Here is a 6,000-nt window from a genome sequence, read left to right as displayed (position 1 = left end):
TATCCAACAATTTCTAGACTGGTTTCCATATTTCCATATCTTTAGTACCGTGAGTACCATAGAGCGTCCACAGAGTAAAGATGTCTTCCTCGATTTAATAGTTCGATTATAACTCTGGGTTTTACAAAAGAGTCTAGTTCAGCCAAAACTAAAGAATTAGATACAAAATAAAGTAATAAAGGAAATAAAGCATGAAAGGATGGACAACAGAAGGAAGGGAGCAAAAAATATGTATCAAAACATACACAGTAACACAAAAGCCATGGGAAGTACAAAGGTACGTAGGCCAGTCAATAGCCAGGTGAGAGAAATGGCTTATCCTTGTCATATATCCTTTCTATCGCCATAATAGTACACAGCTTCCTTTGTGACTTAGGATATCACTTTCGCGATAGTTATGTTTAACGCACATAATAAATGATGTATCTATTTTATGCCCAAAATGTTACCTTGCATCGAATAACATCATCACTGCCAAATTTATGAGGGTACCAAAAACTAGTGCCAAGCTTCTTTTCGTAAGTTCAAAAGCCTTTACTGTTGTGTAGATGAAACGAACGTGTGACGGACGGAAAGACAAAAAGTAGAAACATAAATTTCATGTTGAAAGCTTTTGTTTAAAAATCGCTGGAAAATTAGGATTTTAACCATTTTGTTGACTGAAGTTGTAAAATATTCATCCAACGGATTATTGTATCCACAGTGAAAATGGTGGTTCCCATAAATAACTTAACGTGCCGAATCGATTGGTTTAAAAATTTGTCCATGCATGTAATCATTTACACCAATATTGCGTCTTTTTCCAATCATTAAGAAGAAAACCCCTGTGCAAAGTCTTCAAGGAATTGATAAATGTAGGTTATTTTGAATTTGTTTCAGCCAAAATGATATTGCTACACCTTTATTAAATTTAAATTGCAGTTTATATTTCAAACAGACTTTACAACTCTCATATTATTAAACAAATATGATTGGATAAATGCCGACAATTCGACAATTTATCCTCTCACTCCCATGCGCCTTTAGTAAACAAGCAATGAAATTTAGTGTAACGAATCCTAAATACGCCAGTGTTATATAGTATGTACACAACCAACGTATGTCACATTGGTACTAGTAATACAAGCCGCAATGGTAAAAGTAAAATATCCCCAATGCTACAAGTAAAATATGTCCTGTGCTACAAGTAAAGTATGTCCTGTGCTACAAGTAAAGTATGTCCTGTGCTACAAGTAAAATATGTCCAATTCTTCAAGTAAAATATGCCCAATTCTATAAATAAAAATCGCTCAATGATGAAAGGAAAATATGCCCAAAGCTACAAGTAATATATGTCCTGTGCTACAAGTAAAATGTGTCACAATACTACAAGTAAAACATGTCCAGTGCTACAAGTAAAATGTACCCATAGGCTACAAGTAATATTTGTCCACTGCCACAAGTAAAATATGTCTTAATACTACGAGTAAAACATGCTTTGTACTAGTGCTACAAGTAAAATATGCCACAGGGCTAGTGCTACAAGTAAACAATGTCACAATGCTAGTGCTACAAATGAAATATGTCACAGTGCTAGTGCTAAAGTAAACTAGGTCATAGTGCTAGTGCTACATGAAAAATATGCCCGGTGCTAGTGCTACAAGTAAAATATGTCAGTGATACAAGTAACATATGTTACAAGGCTACAAGTAAAATATGTCAGTGATACAAGTAACATATGTTACAAGGCTACAAGTAAAATATGTCAGTGATACAAGTAACATATGTTACAAGGCTACAAGTAAAATATGTGCAGTGATACAAGTAAAATATGCCCAGTGCTTGTGCTACAAGTAAAATATGTCACAGTACTACAAGTAAAATATGTCACAGTACTACAAGTAAAATATGTTACAGTACTAGAAGTAAAATATGTAACAATGCTACAAGTAAAATATGTCACAGTACTACAAGTCAAATATGTTACAATGCTACAAGTAAAATATGTCACAGTACTACAAGTAAAATATGTTACAATGCTACAAGTAAAATATGTCACAGTACTACAAGTAAAATATGTCACAGTACTACAAGTAAAATATGTTACAGTACTACAAGTAAAATGTGTTACAATGCTACAAGTAAAATATGTCACAGTACTATAAGTAAAATATGTCACAGTACTACAAGTAAAATATGTTACAGTACTACAAGTAAAATATGTTACAATGCTACAAGTAAAATATTTCACAGTACTACAAGTAAAATTAGTTACAATGCTACAAGTAAAATATGTTACAGTACTACAAGTAAAATATGTTACAATGCTACAAGTAAAATATGTCACAGTACTACAAGTAAAATATGTCACAGTACTACAAGTAAAATATGTTACAGTACTACAAGTAAAATATGTTACAATGCTACAAGTAAAATATGTCACAGTACAACAAGTAAAACATGTCACAGTACTACAAGTAAAATATGTTACAGTACTAGAAGTAAAATATGTAACAATGCTACAAGTAAAATATGTCACAGTACTACAAGTCAAATATGTTACAATGCTACAAGTAAAATATGTCACAGTACTACAAGTAAAATATGTTACAATGCTACAAGTAAAATATGTCACAGTACTACAAGTAAAATATGTCACAGTACTACAAGTAAAATATGTTACAGTACTACAAGTAAAATGTGTTACAATGCTACAAGTAAAATATGTCACAGTACTATAAGTAAAATATGTCACAGTACTACAAGTAAAATATGTTACAGTACTACAAGTAAAATATGTTACAATGCTACAAGTAAAATATTTCACAGTACTACAAGTAAAATTAGTTACAATGCTACAAGTAAAATATGTTACAGTACTACAAGTAAAATATGTTACAATGCTACAAGTAAAATATGTCACAGTACTACAAGTAAAATATGTCACAGTACTACAAGTAAAATATGTTACAGTACTACAAGTAAAATATGTTACAATGCTACAAGTAAAATATGTCACAGTACAACAAGTAAAACATGTCACAGTACTACAAGTAAAATATGTTACAGTACTACAAGTAAAATATGTTACAATGCTACAAGTAAAATATGTCACAGTACTACAAGTAAAATATATCACAGTACTACAAGTAAAATATTTCACAGTACTACAAGTAAAATATGTTACAGTACTACAAGTAAAATATGTTACAATGCTACAAGTAAAATATGTCACAGTACTACAAGTAAAATATATCACAGTACTACAAGTAAAATATGTCACAGTACTACAAGTAAAATATGTTACAGTACTACAAGTAAAATATGTTACAATGCTACAAGTAAAATATGTCACAGTACTACAAGTAAAATATATCACAGTACTACAAATAAAATATGTCACAGTACTACAAGTAAAATATGTTACAGTACTACAAGTAAAATATGTTACAATGCTACAAGTAAAATATGTCACAGTACTACAAGTAAAATATGTTACAGTACTACAAGTAAAATATGTTACAATGCTACAAGTAAAATATGTCACAGTACTACAAGTAAAATATATCACAGTACTACAAGTAAAATATGTCACAGTACTACAAGTAAAATATGTCACAGTACTACAAGTAAAATATATCACAGTACTACAAGCAAAATATGTCACAGTACTACAAGTAAAATATGTTACAGTACTACAAGTAAAATATGTCACAGTACTACAAGTAAAATATGTCTTGTGCTACAAGTAAAATATGTCACAGTACTACAAGTGAAACGACGACGACCAAAAAAGTAACAAAAAACTAACTTAACTAGAGAAACTCTTGGTCGGTTAGAGGCTTAGGTTTGACGTTATTTACCTTTTTACCGTTTTCGTTGGAGGCTTTAGTTTAAAAAAAAAAAGACCTTCTAAAAATTGATAGGTACGCCCTCTCTGCTGCTTTCTTTGCCCCAATTAAATAGACAGCGATTACTGCGTTATTATTGTTTGTATTCCATGCTTCCATCCATATCACATGTATAAAAAAAAAATCCATCCATACTTCCAGGAATAGTTGTTCCAAAATGTGTTAATTCATCTTATCAATCAGTATGTCAAATTGCGAGCAGTCCAAGAAAGAGATTGGCGTCTGTGAAGTTATTTTCTCAGTCTTGCTTGGAAACCTGATCGGTCCTCAATTCCTTGGAGCAATCGCACTGTTCTGTGTGTGTGAAACTAGTATCCCATTGCAGATACCTTTAGAAAGCATCGGTAAGTGTCCGTGTCATTTCCACGGCGATTCAATTCTTTCAACTTAATCATGGTGGCATCTAAAATTTCCAAAGAATGAATAAAGGTAGGATCTCTAAATGTCGAGCTGTTAAGTCGGGATATCAAATCGAAAGTTCTAGATACCAATCCGAAATGTCGAGCTGTTAACTCGAAATACCAAATCGAAAGTTCTAGATGCCAATCCGAAATGTCGATAAAATAACTCGATATTTCGAGGCGTTGGGCCTAAAATGTATAAACAAATTTAAGGACACATGTATGTATGTATGTATGTATGTGTGTATGTATGTATGTGTGTGTGTGCGTTTGCGTGCGTGGGTGCGTGCGTGTGTGCGTGTACGTATGTGTGCATGTGTCTATGTATGTGTGTTTGCATTTATATATATAAACGGTTACAATAAATATATATTTTGCACTCCCTCTCTCTGTCTCTCTGTCTCTCTCTCTCTTTAAATAACTGGACTGTTGACACATTTGTATCCCTCTTTCGTTTCTTCTCTCCAATCAAGAAGCCAAACTTAAATGCTTTATTTGGCTATAATTAAAATATAATGCTATTTACTAGTGCTAACTATTCAACCAGGCAATGAACTAGCGTTTGTAATGAATTGTGATGTAGTCGGCGGGATGGTTCCTCGACCCTCATTTACGAAGAATAATAATTATAATTTATTAAAGGATATATATGTTTCCTTTTAACCGGGGATATTTTTCCCATATCGTTACTTAACAATCTTTTGATTTTAAAAATGTTGAACGTCTGTTGAGAGAGGGAGGGACAGAGAAACAGAAACAGCGAAGAACTATCAAAATAGACTGGTTGGAGAGTAATCTGTAAACTCAGGTTCTATTTTTCGTTTAGACTGGTCACACTCAACCATGCTGAGGCTTAACATCCTCTTTCTATTGGTATTAAATATAGATGCAAAATAATTAATAAATACGTCTGATCTTTCATTTCAGGAAATAGTTAAAAATAGACGTGCGGGTTGCTTTCCCTATAAATGAGGTGCCTTTTGGAACGATGAATGATAGTATCTGTATCAATTAACGTTCATTTTGATTTTAAAAATATATGTGGTTTAATGTCGTCTGTATGAACAAGCATCTTATGATGATTCGTCGTCCGAGACAGAACGACTGGGTTCGCTCGATTCTTCGCTCCAGGCTAAGAAGTTAAGAATAAGTGATCTAAGTTGCGATATCTGCGCATGCTCCGTATAATTCATCGAAGCGAAACATTGTGGCTTGACATATACTTCATTGAGCCGGGCCTATTTGGAACAGCACTGCATTGAGTATTCTAGTTGGAACAGCATTGTATTGTGTATTCTAGTTCGAACAGCATTGCATTGAGTATCTAGTTGGAACAGCATTGTATTGTGTATTCTAGTTCGAACAGCATTGCATTGAGTATCTAGTTGGAACAGCATTGCATTGAGTATTCTAGTTCGAACAGCATTACATTGAGTATTCTAGTTCGAACAGCATTGTATTGAGTATTCTAGTTCGAACAGTATTTCACATTGCATTGAGCATTCTCGTTGGAACAGCATTGCATTGAGTATTCTAGTTGGAACAGTATTGCATTGAGTATTATCATGGTCGATGTCATATATCTCGATTAATGAAATCTGATATGGCATTTTCTACCTAAAGAATAAATTCTTTACAAAGGTGACGTCACAATGTTCGCAAAGATACCCTGATTTATACGAAACGTTCAACCAAAACTACTCACTAAA

The sequence above is a fragment of the Sinohyriopsis cumingii genome, chromosome 17 (genome assembly GCF_028554795.1).
Source record: "Sinohyriopsis cumingii isolate HCF-2022 chromosome 17, ASM2855479v2, whole genome shotgun sequence".
Classification (NCBI taxonomy): domain Eukaryota; kingdom Metazoa; phylum Mollusca; class Bivalvia; order Unionida; family Unionidae; genus Sinohyriopsis; species Sinohyriopsis cumingii.
The sequence above is the reverse complement of the archived record's forward strand: the minus strand, read 5'-3'. Positions refer to the sequence as shown.